At 33.2% G+C, this 22429-nt stretch overlaps 1 long non-coding RNA gene across 1 annotated transcript; it reads right to left on the bottom strand.

Annotated features, from left to right (window-relative positions):
* Positions 1-18582: 18582 nt before the first annotated feature.
* Positions 18583-22209, bottom strand: LOC127703152 (uncharacterized). The gene is made up of 3 exons (XR_007982724.1): positions 22048-22209; positions 20480-20584; positions 18583-18927 (listed from the first exon to the last, which is right to left on the bottom strand). It is a non-coding gene; the product is annotated as an uncharacterized LOC127703152 (long non-coding RNA).
* Between the last annotated feature and the right edge of the window lie 220 nt (positions 22210-22429).

The following is a 22429-nucleotide window of genomic DNA, read 5'->3' as shown; positions in this document are numbered from 1 at the left end:
TTACAGCATCATAAGAGCAAATGGATTTGCCAGAGTCGCATGCACTGCTGGCAAATTCTCAGGTGTGAAGGAGTAGTATATCATCTACTCAATCCATTTATCAATCAGGAGAATAAACTCTTAGTAGGACTTTAGTTAGAACAAGTTTTGACTGGTTGGATATCGAATTTCAAATTGCAAATAAAGAAATGCTTACTATGAGTGGTAGATAGAAGATATGGGCAGTAATTAAACTTGTTTTTCTTTTTTCTTTCTTTTTGTTTTTTTTTTTGGGGGGGACCAATTTTCATATATTTTGCACAGAGAATTGTTTCATATTTTGTTATGTCAGGGCCTTTTATAGCTTGTTATTTGGTATGTGTTTTGCTTATTGTTGAAGGTCGTACAGTAACCTTTAGTTTCTATCATCTACGTCATTTGGGTTATGGTGGATAGTTGCCTCATTTGCAATCATACCACATCTCCTTAATATTTAATAGTGTTGATTGTAAAAATAATTTTACTCTTATAATTCATTCAAATTTAGGATGTACTTTGCCAGAATATGCATTTTACGTCAAATTATATTCTAATTGTGTTTACATATTAAACTAGATGTAAACAAATAATGACATTATAAGTAATTATATTGACCGAATTAAAAAGGACATATTATTCTTATAATACGTCTCTAACATTACAACCATGTTAATGAAGATTAATTACCTAATTACTTCTAAATATGGCAGTGAAAGCGAGCAATGTATAATTAAACGTATACATTCTGTCAATTTTGATAATAACAGTCAACATTGTCCATTTCAAGTATAGCTGTATTGGTACAAACTGAAACTAATATATACGACAAAAGAGAAGACTTCAAATTTGCCATAACTAACGTCCCCTCTTTTGGATGACTGCGATTTTCCTTTTGCTGCATCCTATGGCGTGTACACTTCACAACTTGTACGGTTGTAGAATATCGTTCAAATGAAACCGACTTTAATGAAAGTAACCTTGCATTTACACAAAAGTTACTTTTTACAGGGTTACAGATACCACCGATTTATTAATACTTTTAAAAAATCTGTTAGTATAGTATTTTATCTGTAAATATAATGTATCTCTGTTAAAATTAATATTCATTATTGTATGGTGTATTTCACCGTACCTTTCATTGTAAATTTGTTATGTCGTAAATAACACTAAAACATTGAAAAATTATGATGTATATGCACTTGGGGGAATTTTCTACATCTTTCAAGAGCAAGAGCTTCGGGCGTTATAAACTAATTCAGTTAAAATGTACTTTCTTCCGATGGTCTGGCGATTTTACATACTTACTGACTTCTCACAAATACTGACCATTTCAATTAATATTTATGATGAGACTTCATTAAACCTGTCAGGAGTGTGATATCTAATTTTGTTTTGTTTCCTCGAGCGTCAGTATCCAGCCAAAAGCGGTAGCTACCCTAGCTTGCTATCTTCCTGTAGTAGCGAGCACATTTTGGCCCTGCTTTCTAAGTTATATGCCGTCTTTTGTTTCCTTATTTAACACATTAAATCTTTAAGACTGCCAAAAAATTGGGCAATTCATCATAATCAACGCTATAATTTTCAAATCATGTCAAGGATGATGATGGGAGTTTTTAACGACCATGACTGGCTATACAGCCCTCGAACGATCGGTATGTCAAGGATAAGCTAAACATCATTATACTTGTTACCCTGGTTACATGTATATTGAATAGAAGACGAGGAGAAGGAGAAGAGAGACTATTATACAAAGTATTATTTGTTTAAAGAAGTTCCAAAAATTTTGATTTGAAACTGAGAGTAGACGGACAGGATGTATAAACTACAGTTATTTTTAGCTTGTGTATGGATAAGAGCAAGAACATATATTGCATAAGGGAAAATAAATTGAAATATCTAACACAAATTTAATATAAACTGTTAACACAGAGATATGTCTCGTCTTTTTGTAATTTTGATAATGCAAATGTTGAAATTAAAATAGCAATACTTTAACATGTAAGCTATGCAAATATTCAAAGTCAATAGACCATGACTGAAGGTACATGGCTAAATAATCTCCATGGAAATGAGATGTGCCAATGCTAATACAACTGCATACCAAATACCATTGACTTATCATAAGTCGATCCCTTTAAACACAAACATTATTTGTAAGATGAGATAAGATAAGATATTTTATTTCCAATTATGGGCCCCAAAGGGCATAAACATTACAACATCAATAATTTTTCATAATACAATACAAACAATGAAATAAAAAAAAAAAGTTTAACGAGAACTATTTAAATTCTTAAAGAATGAGAACTATTTAAGTTCTTAAAGAATACGTAGATAAAGGATCTATAGTATGTTTTTTTTTAATACTAATGCATTTTATTGCATTATTTGTAAACTATGTAAAAGTTTCAAAGTCAATGAACCATGATGAAGGGGTGGGGCTATATATCTCCATGGAGTGTCTTGCAAATGCCAATAAATTTGCATACCAAATATCACTGACTTAACATAAGCGCTTCATCTTAAACTGATCTAATCACAAACTAATACATGTAAACTAAGCAAAATTTTCAAAGTTAATAGACCATGACTGAGGGGGTGGGGTCAAATAATCTCCATGGAAATGATATGTGCTAATGCTTATACAACTGCATACCAATTAACATTGGCCTACCACTAGTGGTTCCTCATAAACTGACCTAATCACAAACTAATACATGTAAACTAAGCAAAAGTTTCAAAGTCAATAGACCATGACTGAGGGGGCGGAGCCAAATAATCGGCATGGAAATGAGATATGCCAATGCTTATACAACTGCATACAAAATATCATTGACCTACCACTAGTGGTTCCTCATAAACTGACCTAATCACAAACTGGTACATGTAAACTAAGCAAAAGTTTCAAAGTCTATAGACCATGACTGAGGGGGAAGGGCCAAATAATCTCCATGGAAATGAGATGTGCCATTGCTGATACAACTGCATACCAAATATCACTGACCTATCACTAGTGGTTCACCATAAACTAGACATAATCACAAACTAATACATTGTTGACGACGGCGCATATGTCAGCATACCTATGTCTCGCTATTTGACTCCGTCAAGGCGAGACAAAAACTAGATGGCTCACAAAATGATATCCTCACCACTTGCAAAGACTGTGATTTACTAAGGGAAACCTCAAAATGATTCTGATGCACAATGGCAATATATGGTTAAGATTTCAGAATTGTCCATAAATTGTAATGAGGGGTTAATAAGCATGCAGATGTGAATATAAAATATGTAACCCCATGGCCAACTAAATCAATGGCAAAGTCCATGCTTTGTAAAGGAAGCCCAAAAATTGATTCAGATAAAAAAAAACAATACAGGAGGTGCACAATGGCATTATATTACGGTGAAGATTCTGAGAAAGTTTCATTCAATTATGCCTACGGGTTTAGAAGCAGATGTAATGTGTACTATAGCGTTCAGATATGATGAAGTCCATATCATCCCAATGTTTTTAGAAGTTTTACCCAAAAATCATTCAGAGAAAGAAATGAAATAGCAGGAACAAAAGTACATCAAGGTTCTCAAAATTCTGACGTGAAGAGGTCCAGGATCAGTTGAGGACAGAAGGACGGACGAACGAACGAACGGTCGGACGAACGGACTTATTCCCCATTACTATATACCACTCTCTTTAGAAAACGGGGGTATAGAAATCTAAAAAAAAACTATAAAAAATTAATAAATATCGTTTATATGATCTTCATTGCAAAATAACACCCATAAGGGTCAAGCAATTACAAATAGCATGCATACACGTACAAGAATACAACAATAGAACATTTAACTTAATAAAAAATGTAAGAATCTATCCAATACATTTTACTAGTATATGAGTATCAATATATGTAATACGTTTTACTAGTATGAGTATCAAGATATTTAATACGCTTTACAATTATACGAGTATCATAAACCTGGTCAGTAGTCGCATATAGATTGTTTGCTGAAATGGACAGCAATGCATGCATTATACCGTGGACATACAGATTATAGATTAATATGAAACTTGAACAGGTGGCGACTTGAATTCGGTGGCATCAAGATATTTATTTACCAGCAGGTGATAGTAGAAGGAAATTTATTGAAATAAGATTAAGTTTTGGTTATATAATGATTTAATGTATTCTAGCTATTACTTAAACAATCTTCTGTATCTGTACGTCGAAGATACCAATTCTGGGTTTTAATCGACGGGAGAGAGAGAGCACAAATTGACCAGCATTGCCATCAGTTCATATGTGCCGCCATTCTAATCGTATCCCTCTCAACAAGGTATTAAAGGCATTCGTCTACATTTCATGAAGAGCTTAAGATTTAAAATTGTATCAGTGGAGAAACCTGGAACACTGAACAGTATAACGAATGTATTTCCATTACAAATTAAAAGACTCTTACGGGTTTCAAGCTTTCTATCATTTAACAGAAAAACAGCAAACAACATGTTATGAAGTATTTTATATTGCTCACTACTCTTAATAATCTTTTATCAATCGAGCTAACACAAACATTTAGGACAATACAAAACTTTACCGCCAGCTGCCATCGCTATATCTGATGTAACAATGAACATTAAAACCATAAACTTTAATTTAACTGCTTCTTCTTCTTAAGATTTGTACCGAAAAATGGCAAATCACATGATTCAAAAGATACTTGTTGTCAATCACTGAAATTTTTATTCAAATAGTAATTTGCAAAAAATAACATTTTTAATTGTATATCATAATAAATTTAAAGATAAGATTGAATTGTTTCCATTCAGTATATGTAAAAAAATAAGAAGCGGGAAATCAAATTTAATATCAACACACACACAGTTTGCACTGAACATTAAAGCAATTACGTCCACAAACATAAGATGGTGATAAAATACAATCCTAATTTTCTAATGAACTGTTTAATATGGAAAGCCACAGTGAACCCCCGATTATTTTAACTTTTTCCCTCAGAAATAAAATTGAGAATGGAAATGGGGAATATGTCAAAGAGACAACAACCCGACCAAAGAGCAGATAACAGCCAAAGGCAACCAATGGGTCTTCAACGTAGCGAGAAAATCCCGCACCCGGAGGTGGTCCTCAACTGGCCCCTAAATAAAATTGTGTACTAGTTCAGTGAAAATGGACGTCACACTAAACTCCAAAACATATAAATGAACTAAAATTTAAAAAAAACATATAAGACTAACAAAGGCCAGAGGCTCCTGACTTGGGACAGGAGCAAAAATTCATGGATACAAATAAATCTTCGGCTTTTAAAAATTCACGACCCCGCCGATTATTAACAATTATTAAATCTTCGGCTTTTAAAAATTCACGACCCCGCCGATTAGGATCAATTATAAAATCTTTGGCTTTTAAAAATCATAAATCATGACCCGCCGATTATTATTATAAAAAAAATCAAACCAAAAATAATATGCGGGACCCGCTGATTATAATTATTATTATTATAAAATCTAAACCAAAAATAATCGGCGGGAATCTTCTAAACCAAAAATAATCGGCGGGCGGGGTCGTGAATTTTTTAAAAGCCGAAGATTTATTTGTATCCATGTATTTCTAAGGGGGAAAATAATTAAAATCGGGGGAGGGGGGGGGGGGGGGGGTCACTGTGGCTTTCCATAGTTTAATCAAAGTGCTGGATAGCACCTGTGGAAAGTTTGCAACGGTAGATGTGTATTATTTCAAAAAGGTTGTAGATGTGTATTATTTCAAATATGTATTTAATCACAGCTTTGATGTTTTTTTACTAAATCATTGTCTCATCAGCAATTATCAAAAATCACTTTTTTTCATATAAGTTTATCATGTAAAATTTTGATATTTTCTATTGCAACCTTAAATTGTAGATTTAAAATAATCCAGTATACAGAAAGCTCTGTTAATTTCTTAACGTGCCCATCCCATGTCAAGGGCCTGTGATTTTAGTATTTTTTATTGATTCAGGTCCTTCATATTTGTTTTTAGTAAATTGTATTGTTACTTATAAAGCCGTTAGTTTTCTTGTTTGAATTGTTCCACATTTTTCATATCAGGGCCTTTTATAGCTTACTATATGGTATGAGTTTTTCTCATTGTTGACGACCGTATGGTGACCTATAATTGTTTATATATCTTCCTCCTTTGAACTCTTTTGGATAGCTGGTCCATTTGCAAAAAATACCACATCTCCTATTTCAAATATTAAAGACAGCAAACTTAAATCAATAAAACTGTAATGAAAGTGATTTTATATGAAAGGCTTTAACCAACAATTGTAATATGTAGACAGGAATAAAAAGTTAATATATACACTAGATTCATAGAGGTTCTTATAACCATGTAATACAGTTTAGTTGCTGCTGTGAAATTCAGCATTGAGGCAATGACATTTTGCGATTTTTGGTTTTCAGCCATTCATTTGATATAATCATTACCTCTGTGTTGAGTTGGACACATTGTTAATTATAGGTCAATCTTAAAGAATCATACTGACCCAGGAACAAAGTGTGAGGTTCATAAGAGTAAATTCTGAAATTAAATGTCAAGGTCAGTATGATGCTTCTGCGTACAAAGTTTTGTCAATTAAAGTGCTACAGTTCAAAACGTATGCACCAAACACAAACCATACACTTTTTAACTATCATAGGGGTCAAATGAGAAAGGTTAGAATGATCTGACTTTGGTATATGATGCATCCCAAGCCCAAATGCAACATTTAAATTGCATACCATGCAGTTACTCGCTAGGTTTACCAAAATTTTAAGGTACATGTACAAAAGGTATGACCCAGACACGAATTGTACAAGGGTTTAATATCATAGGTATCAAAGGACAAAGTCAAGGTCAAAGTGATCCGACTTTGGGATATGACACGTCCAAAAACCATGATGCAACTGCCTACTGAGTTGGATAATCCAAAGTTTAAAGCACAAACTTTATGAAACGGCCACAAATTGGATGAAGTCAACTATCATAATCATTTCTATGATTTAACATTTTCTTTGAGTACTTAGAGAAAAATTAAGTATAGTGTTTTATTCATGCCTCCATCTGTTTTATTTGTATGCAATGTCATAGGCATAGATAAATAAAAAAATATTTGCTATACATATTTACAAGGTGATAAATAAACAAACAATAACCAAAGTTATGCATGGTTTTTAAGCATTAAGAAAGTCAGTTTGCTAGAAAACTTAAGACTTGTCGTTTTAAACACTTTAAAAAATAAAAGGTAAAGCACTGTCTATATTACATGGACAAATGTTTTTTAATAAGTTCTACAGAACTTGTCTTGGCACACTGGGTTATTCTAAGAAGTAGAAACTGACTTGGCTGCTTTTAATACACTTTACTCTGTACTAAAGTTATCCTTTTCCTTGTAACAGTTTGTGTAGTTGTTAATCTTAACACTAAGGAGGCTGTGAACTATCGTTGAGTCAATGTATTTTTGCTGTCAGTTTGGATCCACTTGAGCATGTTGAAGGTCCTTATATCCGCATTGGAATGTGAAATAGCTAGTATTTCTTTGCTGAATTGAAAGTTTATAAATGGTTTTTGGCATCAAAACCTTCCGATCGATGTTCAGTCAAAAACGAATGTCACGTGGGTAGAAATGTCCTTGGCAACAATACACCGGAATGCCCTCACGGTCATCCGATGTAAAAAGTAGTAACTCAAAATTTCAAAAGCATCTTCCTAGAATTAGTATTCAAACACTAGGGCCTACTTTTATTCGTCCAACTCAGGTTAGTAGAGTCTGTCGAGTTAACTTGACTGACAATCGAACCCCCCCCCGAGTTTGACTTTTTGAACCTACCTGAGTTAACTCGACATCAACCCTGTGTTGGGACAGGTTTAGTAGAGTTTCAAAATGGCGTCAAGCAGCTCCAGCAAAGAAAAGTATGATACAAATAACGGAAATTTTACAAAATACAGCCAGAGAAAGGGGTTGTTAGTGAAATTGTTTTTGTTTGTTCAAGTTTTGGAATGAAATAAATATTTTTCGTGTGTAAATACTGTCGGTGATGTTTGTAAATAGAGCAGAGAAAAAAAAAGATATTTTCGTGAATTTGAGTTGCTAAGAGGAAGATGTGATGTATTACGAGCCGACAGTATTTACACACGACAATTTACGACAATCCATTCTCTTTATTTACAACACAAGTTTTAAAATGAAGAACTGAAAATGATTAAATGATAAAAGTTCTTTAATTTAATGATGTTACAAATTTGAACATGTTGTTTATTATCGACGTCTATAAAAAGAAAATTAACTACTGCTGTTATATTCGTATCCACCATTTTGAGAGTCAACTCAAGAAGAGTTTTCGCTTCGAATCGGGAAGGGTGCGCACATGCGCATTAACACATAGCCAGAAATTCGTAGTACTTTTGCTAATTAATATTCATTATATGTAAATGAGAATTGTACCACGTGATAATAGTTTAAACTGGACTGGCTTGATATCATTAAAATCTTTAAAACACGGGTATTATAAGTTGCCCGTCAAAGAGTCTTTGTTTATAATCACTCTGATATTTCCGTAAAGTTGTCAGGCGGTCAAAATCAAAACAATGAACGCGAATTTAGTGAATTTTTCGTGTTTTCGTGATTTTATTCTTCTTGAAATAGTGGCATTTTAACTTTACGTGGAAACCTAGAGTTCAACGACTAAACATACAAGGTTTGGACTTGCTTATTCTTTGGACATTCAAGTTTCATCCCGGCAACCTGTTTTTGTAATGACCTTGTTAGCCAATTTTCAACACGAAGTTTGCAAATTTGACGTTTCAGCCATTTTAGCCTGTATTTTATACTGCAATGTTAAAAGCCTCTCGCTTCGATTTTTAAAATAGCTCAGGAACCTTGATTTTTGCAACGACAGTCATTATGTTTCGTTTAAATGGTGCATATTGTTGTGTATATTCCCGGCAACCTGTATATCACTTAAATTAAAGTTAAAGCAGACATTTTTTTTCAAAATTCCCTATCATTTCAATATAATTTCCGTGAACCTTATCCGATTTCTTTAGTATAATATTCAAATAAGCAAAGTGGCGTTGATTTCTGGATATGACTGATTTTATGACTCAAGTCAACCCGAGTTGGACGAATCAAAGTAGTCCTAGTACTACATTGTCTAGAAGTAGAACCCCGGAAGTAAGTTAGTCTGTCCTACTAACTTCTGGTTTGAGGCCGATGCCTTAGGAAAGTATATTGCTATAGCAAGCTATAGCAAGCTTTCCAAAAATGATAACTTACCTTTTTACTTCAAATCATAAAGGAAAATTTCAGAATTAATAATTAACATGACTGTAAAAAATGCAGTTAAATTGGTTTCACTTCAAACCTAATTTTTTTGCGTGAACCCCTGAGGGTTCACGCATATATATTAGTTAGAAATAAAGCCCTATGGAGGAATATTCAGAAGCTAAATTATTGTTCATTCGGAACATCTATTCATCTTATCTGTGTTAGCTTCTTGCAATTAAGAGCACCTCCTTACGGTATATCTAAGATATTTAAAACATGGCAATACAGAATTTTTCACAGATCGCTAATTCACTTATCTGATATATGATAATAAACAATCTACAGATCCTTTTCAAACATGTATATTTATTGTAAAGCTACACTTTATGCATTGCAAGGGTTTACTGATTTGAGCAAAGTTGACAGTTGTACCCTTTGATAAACAAGTGAAAGTTAAATGGTCAAGATTTAATTATAACGACCTATGGTATCAAACATCTGTGTCTAGATATTCACAGAGAGATATTTTAAAATAGTGCTGTGGTTTCTACATAATGAGTTATAGTGGGCTTTGGGATTTGATTTGTAACAATAAAATCATTATGCACACTTGTCATTTTGACAAATTAGATAAAAAAATCTGTTTCAAATGAAAATAAAGACTGCTCGTTAATATACATTTTTACAACTTTTACTGTTTCCTTTTTGCAGTATTCTCTATCTTGTAAGCTAATTAAATGTAAATTTAATTCATTGATGTCACTAATATTTCAGTGACCGCTGCAGAAAGTCTTGACTCGTTGAAGAGACTACTGCATGCACATTAAATTTCAAGTCCAATGTTTTTATTTGCACCATGTATAAATGTTATGTACAGCACAAATTATTTCCTTTCTGTTAAAATTATTTTTGGACTTGTTAAGTATGCAAGACCACACCAAACAGTGACAGGATAGTCAACTAAATGACGGTGGTCACTTAGTGGTAGAAGTAGAAATTTCTTATATTATTCACACACTGTAATGCTCTTAAATTTATGTGTGTTTTGGATGTGCACATGTGATTGGTAAATATTGATACGTTTCTGTGTTAATATATGTGACTTAACATCAAGAATTCCATTATTATGGAATCGTTCACTTTTGTACACTTCGGTATCTATATAGAGGGTGGTAAAAGGGATCGAGGGTCTGAACACGGAAACACGTGAAATAACAAATCGGAAAAACGTTGCACGGAAAAAAAACACTCTGGAAAAACGAAGCCAAGGAATAAAATCGTAAATATTAAGGAAAAAAAGTACCAAAAGTTATTACTCAGCCGTTCTTGGAGATCATGCAGTCATTATAAATAGACATTGCGACCCTGCATGTGGTCACCTTTTAGCGTCCGTTAGTTGCATCCGATTTATCATAGTAATACAATAGGCTATTAATAAATATCTTGGGACCAGTTAATTAGTTTATGATTTAAAACAATATTTGGGCTGACTTTTAACTAGTCCCGGTTTACTTTTAATCAAATGCGGGACAAGCACGAGAAAATAAGAGTACCGACACGAAACACGCAAAATAATTAAGGGAAAACACGAAGCACGCACATCGAACCAAACACGAGAAAACGAGAAATAAAACGTCGAAACACGGAAACACGTGAAATAAAAAGGCCAAAAACGTTGCACGAAAATAACCTTTTACCACCCTCTAAATAGGCCATACTAGATGTCGACACCTCATATTAGAACTTAAGTAGATGGTCAATTTCGTTTGCAAGGTTAAAGAAATCTTCAAAATTGCTCTAATTTGCCTGTGAAGACAATAAAACCGTCATCCCTATTGACAGTGTAGTTTGATGTTTTCTCTCCATTGGAACTTATCTAAGATTTTAATGAATAGGGCAGACAGATGCAGATCTGTGCATGTTGGTGACAATATACCACCCATGGGCGCTCCTATAATGTGTTTGTATAACAGTCCATTAAACTCAAATTCATTGTTTCTAATAAAATTGAGAATGGAAATAGGGAATATGTCAAAGAGACAACAACCCGACCAAAGAGCAGACAACAGCCGAAGGCCACCAATGGGTCTTCAATGCAGCGATAAAATCCCGCACCCGGAGGTGGTCCTCAGCTGGCCCCTAACTGAAATTGTGTGCTAATTCAGTGAAAATGGACGTCACACTAAACTCCAAAACATATAAATGAACTAAAATTAAAAAAACATACTAGATTAACAAAGGCCAGAGGCTCCTGACTTGGGACAGGCGCAAAAATGCGGCGGGGTTAAACATGTTTTGTGAGATCTCAACCCTCCCCCTATACCTATACCCAATGTAGAATAAAGAAACACATAGCAATACGCACAGTAAAACTCAGTTTAAAAGAAGTCCGAGTCCGATGTCAGAATAGGTAACAAAAGAAACTAAGCAAAATGACAATGATACCAGAGGCGTTTGCAGGATATTTGAAAGAGGGGGCGTAGAATACAATATTTCTTTTTGAAAAAAATTTTTGGACATTTTTTTGGCTAAAAAACATAAAATAATTGTGAAATGCACTAATGTAACGGTTCCTGACTTGGAGCTTGCATATTTTATAGTTGAAGTGTCAGGTTTTGATATTTTTTATGCCGAATTCTCTCCATTAATTGTCTATGGTATATTAAAATGATTGGATGGATTTTTTGGACCTTTTTTTGGCTAAAAAACATAAAATAATTGTGAAATGCACTAATGTAACGGTTCCTGACTTGGAGCATGTATATTTTATAGTTAAAGTGTCAGGTTTTGATATTTCTTATGCCGAATTCTCTCCATTAATTGTCTATGGTATATTAAAATGATTGGATGGATCTTAACAGCAGTAGACCAATAACGAGAAATTCCAAATTCTAGGGTATAAGGCGTTACTTTACATTTCAATAGTCCTAGGCCAGGATTTTATGAACGGGAGGCGTAATTCCGGTTGCCCTGATATAGGGTCCATGGGGAAGGTCAGAAGCTTCTGGATTTCAACAATTTAGCATCAAATTATGAAGTATTATAACAGACTCCATGACAGACAAATTGGTGAAAATAGTCTGCCTTCGGATCATTCAAGTTATATATGTATTGATTAACATGTGGATATCAAATCTTTGGAAGAAGTTGTAAATTCAGTTAAAAGGTTATATGAAATGGGCATGAAAAATGAAAAATAAATCTCTAACGATAGCTTTTTAGGAACTTTTGATATATATATATATATATATACCCGCTTTGTTAAAATATACCTTTTCACTGTTTTTGTCTTTTGGAAAATGTTTGTGCTGTATTTAGACCCCTTTACCAAGAAATTTGTTTTGCATGCACACGTATAAAAATTGCAGTTTTTATCCAACGCAATCATAGATTTGAACGTTGTTTCCAATTGAGTATAGATATAAAAAGATGTGGTATGAGTGCCAATGAGACAACTCTCCATTCAAGTCACAATTTATAAAAGTAAACCATTATAGGTCAAAGTACGGTCTTCAGCACGGACCTTGGCTCACACCGAACAGCAAGCTATAAAGGGCCCCAAAAATTACTAGTGCAAAACCATTCAAACGGGAAGACCAACGGTCTAATCTATATAAAAACGAGAAACGAGAAACACTTATGAACCACATCAACAAACGACAACTACTGAACATCAGATTCCTGACTTAGGACAGGTGCAAACAGTTGCAGCGGGTTTAAACGTTTTAATGGTACCAAACATTCACCCTTATCTGAAACAATAGTGTAACATTGTATTTATAATACCCCGTTCTAGATAGCCAAATCTGACCCCTTCCAATGCAAGGCGAAAAAACATAACCCCATTTCAGACAATTTAGCTGAAAATGCAACCCCGTTTGTCGGAACATACCCGGTATCATATATATAGCGAGTATCCCCCGGTAGATGTAGAATGGCCATTGGGGAAGTGTCACACAAAACAACCATTTCATGTATAGATTTACTTACCGTTTTGGTTGTTTAAAAAATGTGTCCAAGTCACCCATCGGATGGGGGAATCAGTATAAAAAGAAATCAGAGTATGTGTTTAATTAATGAATATGATGAATTGCCATTATTCAATACAATATTAGCAGATTACGATAGTTTTTTTTTGTTTTTTTTTTAAAGGGGGGGGGGGGGGGCGTACGCCCATTACGCCCTTTCCTGGACCCACCCCTGGATACATAAATGAACAAAGGACTACTAGCAGTTACTGACATGCCAGCTCCAGACCTCAATTAAACTAATTGAAAGATTATGTCTTCATCATAAGAAAATCAAGTGCAATCCCTCCCATTAGGGGTTTAGTATCATACCATCATAAAATATATGAGAAGAACATAACCCGTATCATGCCAACAACTGGTTTTAGAATAAATGTGTTTATTTCCGATGCAAAGACCCTATGAGTGAATCAATATTAATACCAAAATATGCAATCCTTAATGACTTGACAACAGTATCGTAACTATATATATCCTTTCCGAATAAGTCTGTTTAAAGGTTTGGTTAGCTTTTGAGGTGAATGCCGACATTTTTGTGCTTGGTAAAGAATATTACCATAAAATATTGGATGTGAAATACCTGAACGTATAAGATGTCTGCATGTTGATTTATATTTACGAATGATGTCCTTGTACCGATGATAAAATTTAGTAAATGTTTTGACTAGTTTGTGATATCGAAAACCCTGGTGTAATAATTTTTCAGTAATACAGAGATTTCTTTCGTTGAAATCAAATACGTTGTTACTTACACGAGCAAATCGAACATGTTGAGATATATAAGCACCATAAGATGGCGACAAGGGAACGTCACCATCTAAAAATGGATAATTAACAATAGGAAATGAAAAATCATCTCTTTTATCATAAATTTTGGTATTACTTTAAGTTTCCCGTTATAAGAGATAAAGATATCAAGATCCAGGAAAGGGCAGTGTTCGTTGTTAGTGTTAGCTTTATTTAAAGTCAGTTCGGCAAGATAAATCTCTTTCGTGTACATACTGAAATCGTCATTATTGAGAGCCAATATATCATCTAAATATCTAAAAGTGTTATTAAATTTTTGAATCAGATGTTGTTTCGATGGGTCTTTGCTGATTTTAGTCAGCATAAATTGTAACTCATAACAATACAGAAACAGGTCCGCAATAAGTGGTGCACAGTCTAAGAATTAATTTAACAAATGCAGTTAAATCTATTTTGTTGAGAATCTTTAAAGTATATTTTCCTGTGTGTCAATAAATTCTAATGCATTGATAACAGTTTCTTCTAAATTATCAATGATCATATTTGTGTACATTGACGTACATCATAGGCAATAAGAATGCATACTTTTTTACCTCGTGTGACTCTATTTTATTAATGATTTTTTTTGTATCTTGAATGTAAAAGTTATGCCTCTTCAATAATTGGATGTTGGATGTGAACTAGCTGTCAGTAACTGCGAGTACTCTCAGATCTGTACTTAGTGTCTATTTGTTGTTGGGATATACAAGTACCCGGCCACGTCCACTCTGTGTAGTATTTCTGTTTGTATCCATCAGATGAGTTAAGCCTTTTTCAACTGATTTTTATAGTTCGTTCTTATGTTGTACTGTTACACCACTGTCCCAGGTTAGAGGAGGGTTAGGATCCCGCTAACATGTTTAACCCCGCCACATTCTGTATGTATGTGCATGTCCCAAGTCAGGAGCCTGTAATTCAGTGGTTGTCGTTTGTTGATGTGTTACATATTTGTTTTTCGTTCATTTTTTGTACATAAATTAGGCCGTTAGTCAGTTTCTCGTTTGAATTTCTTACATTTGTCATTTCGGGGCCTTTTATAGCTGACTATGCGGTATGGGCTTTGCTCATTGTTGGAGGCCGTACGGTGACCTATATTTGTTAATTTCTATGACATTTGGTCTCTTGTGGAGAGTTGTCTCATTGACAATCATACCACATCTTCTTTTTTATATTTATAATTAGATCAAGTAAGTATCTGTCGCGGGAGAGTTACACTTATTGATGATTGGTCGGTAACGAACATTAATGTTACCTGCTAGCTGACCAGTTCGCAATGCCTCATTACTTATTTCTAGATTAATTTTATGAATTTTTGGAAGAAGGTACATGTGTCCTCCATGTTTTGAATTATTATTATTCTTTAAGAAATTATACGTCTGGGAAACTTGTTTCTTCATTAAAGGTAAATTACATGTGAAAGAGGGAGGTAGATAATTACATAGTAGTTTTTTTTATATAAATTGTAATTTTTGGTAGTCATCTTTGTTGTGATTATATGCCTTTTATTCTAAATTCTGACTTAATCATATAATCCAGAGTAGTGACATAGCTTGGGGCCAGATTGGCTGGTTCGAAATTTATGGGATAGCTAGGATATAATCATTAACTAAGCAAAATCTACAATGAACTAAAGGTAAATTCACATGTCCAAATTGAGAATAGTCTTTTAAAAGTGTGGGAATTTTGACTTTAATGTATGAAAACATTAATAAATATGGGAACTAAGTTTGTCAGTTTGTCAAAAATTTGGTTTTCAAAGAACTGAAATTTGAACTGTGTGCTTCAATGCACAAATGTAGCATTTTCATCATCTAGTGAAGAAGTTTGCTGCAAGTGACAGTAGCTGTTTGAATATTGCAGTGAGGTGAGAGATTTTGCTCTGTTTTGAAGGAATTCACTATGACTTTGAGATGAAGTTCACCAATAAAAGTTCTTTTCTTTGCTTTTGGTTTTTATACGACCGCAAAAAAATTTTTGTGGTCGTATATTGGTATAACGTTGGCGTCGTCGTCGTCCGAAGACACATTAGTTTTCGCACTCTAACTTTAGTTTAAGTGAATGGATCTCAATGAAATTTTACCATAAGGTTCAATACCACAAAAGGAAGGTGGGGATTGATTTTGGGGGTTATGGTACCCACATTTAAGGAATTAGGGGCCAAAAATAAGCATTTTTGTAACTTCCAGACATAACTTGTGTGTAAGTGTATGGATCTCTCTGACATTGTACCACAAGGTTCCATATCACAAAGGGAATGCTGGGATTGATTTTGGGGGTAATTGCCTCCAAATTTTAGGAATTAGGGGCCAAAAAGGGGCAAAAAACAAGCATTTTTCTTGTTTCGTGACAATAACTTGTGTGTAAGTGTATGGATCTCTCTGACATTGTATCACAAGGTTCCGTATCACAAAGGGAATGCTGGGATTGATTTTGGGGGTAATTGGCTCCAAATTTTAGGAATTAGGGGCCAAAAAGGGGCAAAATACAAGCATTTTTCTAGTTTCATGACAATAACTTGTGTGTAAGTGTATGGATCTTTATGAAATTGTACTACAAGGTTCCATATCACAAAGGGAAAGCTGGAATTGAGTTTGGGGGTAATTGCCTTAAAAGTTTAGGAATAAGGGACCAAAAAGGGGCCAAAAATAAGCATTTTTCTAGTTTCCAGATAATAACTTGTGTTCAAATGTATGGATCTCTCTGAAATTGTACTGCAAGGTACCATACCACAAAGGGAAGGCTGGGATTGATTTTGGGGGTAATTCTCCAAAATTTTAGTAATTAGGGGCCATAAAAGAGCAAAAAAACAAGCATTTTCCTAGTTTCAGGACAATAACTTGTGTGTAAGTGTATGGATTTTTATGAAATTGTACTGCAAGGTTCCATATCACAAAGGGAAAACTGGGTTTGAGTTTGGGGGTAATTGCCCTAAACGTTTAGGAATTTGGGGCCAAAAAACAAGCATTTTTCTAGTTTCCAGACAATAACTTGTGTTCAAGTGTATGGATCTCTCTGAAATTGTACTGCAAGGTACCATACCACAAAGGGAAAGCTGGGATTGAGTTTGGGGGTGATGAATCATAAGGGGGTTTAAAAAATTTGGGTGGATTTTTTTTCCCTTTTTTTTTTTCCCTTTTTTTTTCTTTAAAATTTTCCATTTCAAATTGGTTATTTCTGATTTATATATAAAAGCAAATAATAATGATATGGTTTGAATAGGTAAATTAAAAATGTTTAAGTTCTTAGACCACTTTCATTCTGTGTGAGAAACCTATGCTGTGTCAAATATTTAATTACAATCCAAATTCAGTGCTGTATCAAGCTTGAATGTTGTGTCCATACTTGCCCCAACTGTTCAGGGTTCGACCTCTGCGGTCGTATCAAGCTGCGCCCCAGCGGAGCATTTTATTGTGAAGTGCATGAAAGTATTTTGTGAAATGTAATTTCTATTAGAATAAAAGAACAGAGTTCCAATGTCCCTGTGATTCACATATTTTTTTTATCCAAGGTACAAGGGCAATAACAAAAAAAAACTTTTTTTTGTTTTTTAAAATATCTTATTAATATCTTAGAGAAATGAAGGCTTTAGAGCAAATGCAATGTGATTTCTATTAAAATTAATAATTCCAAGGGGCATAACTATTTAAAAATATTTGATCAGCACTTATTTTCGAAAGTGTCAAAGATATTGCTGATATAAACCTATGATATAAGTTTCATAAAATTCTGGCAATAATTGTACACATGAGAACACTGACAATGTAATTTTCCATATAAATCAATATTTCCAACGGGCCTAACTCTTTTAAAAATAATTGATCGGCACTGATTTTTGAACTCGTCAAAGACATTTATGATATAATCCTATAATATAAATCTCATGAAAATCTGGCAAAACTATACACATTAGAGCACTCATAAGACAATATTCCATATAATTAATATTTCCAAAGAGCATAACTCTTTTAGAAATTAATGATCGTCACTGACTTTGGAACTTGTCAAAGACATTGCTAATATATATTTATGATTTAAGTTTCATAAAATTTTGGCAAGACTTGTACACATGAAAGTGCTAGCAAAGCAATTTCCCATATATTTAATGTTTCCAAGGGCCATAACACTAATTTTCAAACTCATCCAAAACATTCCTAATTTAACCTATGACATAAGTTTCATAAAAATCTTGCAAGAATTGTACAAATGAGAGCGCTAACAATGCAATTTTCCAAATAATTAATGTTTCAAAGGGGCATAACTCTTTTAAAAATAAATGAATCAGCACTGATTTTCGAACTTGTCCAAGACATTGCTGATATAAACCTATGATCAAGAATTGTGCACATGAGAGCGCTAACAAGGCTGGACAGACGGACACACAGCTGGACAGATGCCCAGTATTTCTATGTCCCCCGCAACACGTTGCTCGGGGACAAAAAATAAAACCAACTAAACTTCAATTGAATTTAATAAATAAACAGGATAGCAAAATGAAAAAAACAGTTTCAAATATTTTCAAAAGATTAAAAAAACAAAACAGTAATTACTGAATAATGAAAAAGTAATATTTAATTGAATATACAATGAATACATCCAGTTATACCATTCTCTGTTCAAGTTTAAGGTATTTCCTTCATTAAATGTATTTCAAATAAATATAACTGTACATTATAATCTAAATTGTGTTCAACTTTTTACAGTGTCTATCCATTTGGTATGGTTGGCATTGCTGCATTGGTCCTTCTCATTCCATTTTGATCTTGCCTATATTTACTTTCCCTGTAGTTTTCATGGCCTACAATCATAACAATAACAAAACATGAATGATAAGGAAGGAATAAAGGACACAGCAAGAAAGTTATCAGACTATAACATATGGATATAAGTAGAAATTTACTGGTAGGAAACTATATATTCAAAGTGACTGTGAACTTAGTATTGTAAAATCTATTATCACGATAGTAATATGCTGAACTCAGTAATTTTGATTCTATGTAACCAAAAAAATCAAATTTATACTCATTAAGTCATCAATGAGAAACCTAAGGGAACATTCCCTCATATATTGTCCTAGCAAATTAAAAAAAAAATACAAGTCTTGGGATTTGCAATACACCCAATTGGAACCTACAATTTATGATTGGGTTTTAAAGAGTTGTGGGAAAGCAGTAGTCAAACAGGTTACATTGCCAAAACGTCTGGTCAAGAGTGAAATTTGTAGTCACATATGTCACATTGGTAAAACTTCTGGTCAAGAGTGAAATCTGTAGTCATACATGTCAAATTGCCAATAGCTTCTGGTAAGGAATAACTGTAATTTAAGTAAATGTAAAAAATTCCCATAAAAATTAAATGGAAAGCTAATATTCTTATAATTTGTACAAGGATTTTTTTAAACCTATATGATATCTTTGTCATTGACTTCAACCTTAACTGGGTCCCATATATGTCTCCTTATATTATTTAAATACGCTTTTTTATAAGGTACAAAGAAAAAAATGCCTCAAAATCTGAGAAAATATTCAATCTTAGGTTAATCTCAGAAACATTATATCATTTATTTTGTACAAGGCTTAGAAACTGGGGAAGGGCAAGAGTTACAGATTCCTTTAACTGTTTTGTGCCAAATAAAAAAATAAAGTTGATATTTTTCTGACTTTGACCTAATATTGTTTTATACTACAGCTAAATTCTAATTATGATTTATGAAAATATTATAATATACAAAAATAAAAATGTCTTTTTTTATCCCTAAATAAACCCTAAATTGTGAAGAAAAATGACAGGATATGAAATCAATATTGCACGAAATATCACTTTTTACTATAATTGTTAGATAAAGAAAACAGAAAGTATTATAGCTGCAGTATAAAAGTAAATAATTTATAAAGTCTTGTCACAAAATCTTACTTATTCAGCATGTAAAAGAGATGAGATATGATTATTGGAAAGACAAATTATCCATCAAATATTGATTGATTCAAGGTTGCTCCTGCAGCAAATATTACATGCATATTCAGGACACATAATTCTGACTTTAAGCCAACCAGTCTTTAATTTTACTTCTAAAAGCTGTGTGATTTGCAGAGAAGCAGCAAATACCAATTTAGAAGTCCTTGGTTTGAACCAGCTGAGGATTGAATCCATCCTCTCCCTCACTTAATGCAAGAATTCTACCACAAGACCACTGACATTTGACTGAGGAAGTCCTTCCAAAGATCAATTTATGTCTCCATGTTTCAACTTCTTATGCAGCCCCAAAAAAAACAACTTCTAATTATAGTGCATTATTACTGCCACATAAGCTTACATAATGACATATGGGTCAACATACTATAATAGCTTACTTTGCCCATACGCTGAGGTAGATTTAGGAGTCTCTTCAGTTATCAGGGTAACATCACGTTTGTCCTTCGACTTTCCAGTGAGTTTCTCCTTCAGATAACTGCAGACTTAAAATGAAAAAAAAAAATTTTTATAATAAAATATTCCAAGGGTGTAAAGCTTAATAAATTGTCATCATATAAAAAGTATATCTTTCTGAGAAACATAAGTGAGTGTCTGATTGTACATTTTGATCAAAAACCAACTTTACATGTTGTATAAAACATTGTGTCAAAAGCCTTTGAATTTATTTGTTTCAACTTTACAAGTACTTTTTTACTCAAACGGTCAAAATGTTTAAGTATTTTTTGCTGTTGATCAGTTGTAGACTTATTCTTATGCAATACTGAGAATCTGAAATGTTTTTTGTAAAATGCATTGAAGGTCATCTATAATGTTAAAGCATTACAGCATGTACAGTAAATAAGTCATAAGAAAGTTCAAGCTGAGACTACTATAACACATGTGTAATTGTAGTCTCAGGTTCAAGCAATCAAATATATTTCCTGTCCTCCCCATTCTAATGACTTTTTTTTAAAGGAACCTTGTTTATTCCAATTGAAATGGTGTTGATATAATCAAGGATTTTCATGTTACTATAAAAATCCTTGATTTTTTCATGTTAATAATAGAACCTAGGATGAAATTTGAAAAAAATAGACAGGACAGCTAGGAGTTTTGAGTAAAAAAAAGGCAGGATGAGACACTTTGCAAAAAAAAAGGCAGGAAGACAATTTAAGTTAAAAAAAAGTCAGGATAAACTAAAAAAAGAAGGCAGAACCGAATAGAGTGAAAAATAAAAAGGCAGGACAGAGATTACAATTAAAAAAAAAGGCAGGACAAAATTTTTCATCCTAGCCCCCCCCCCCCCCCCCCCCCCCCCCCCCATAAAAATCAAATGGTAGCTCCCTATGGTATGGGAAAAATTTGGATTCAGAATATATTTTTGTCATCTGCTTGACCACAATATTTTTTTTCATCAAATTGGGCATCAGAATATTTTTTTAGGAAAAAACCATAACCCCCACCCCTTGAAGTTAAATGGTCGTTCCCTAAATAGAACAAAACTTCTCAACATTCAACTTTTACTGTCATTTGTTATCATAATCAAGGAGGTTATATCTCATATAACCTCCTTGTCATAATCAAGGACGTATATATGTTAGTTATACTTCCTTGTCATAATTCACTGTTTCTTTGCATGGTCATTTACTGTGAATATATACAACCGACCGTGCGAGGGCTGTATAGCCAGTCAAGGTCGTTAAAAACTCCCATCATCATATATATACATGTATCTCTTTATTTAAAAAAAAATTTAAATCATAGATCCGGAAACTTATTTTATAATGTGACATTAATGAATAACAAGGATTTGTATCCTTAAAAAAATTTCTTCCTATACGAATCCTTGATCACTATAAAAATAAAAATTTCGCAAGTCATGATCAGTGACCTGTGAATAGAATTCAGAAAATTTAATGAAATATGCGAAGCTTTTTGTTGCGAGTAAATTGAAAATATCGCTTACGGTTTATTATCATTCACACCATATTTAGGTCGTGTTATGTTGATTCACCGACAGGAGTAAAAATCACTTTTAAATAATAATGCTTGATATCTGTTACGCTTGTGTGGTGTCAGTTTGTTTTGTTTATCATCGGCTCAGTCAATATAATTATGTAAACATTAAAAATGTTTTTGACATTGTGTGTATTCGATAAATAGTCCATTAACAAAAATTGCAGATTTTCTCTTAAAAACTTTCATACAGACCAAATGACACTATGTCTTATGCTTACAAGCTTAATTGAGACAATCAGTTTGTTTTAAGTTTTAATATTATAACCTGAATTCTTTACCATACATATAATCAAGGATTTGTATAGTAAGTAGTTTACTATACAAATCCT

Source organism: Mytilus californianus, unplaced genomic scaffold, assembly GCF_021869535.1.
Source record: "Mytilus californianus isolate M0D057914Y unplaced genomic scaffold, xbMytCali1.0.p SCAF_1, whole genome shotgun sequence".
Lineage (NCBI taxonomy): Eukaryota > Metazoa > Mollusca > Bivalvia > Mytilida > Mytilidae > Mytilus > Mytilus californianus.
This window is presented reverse-complemented; position numbering and strand designations above follow the sequence as displayed.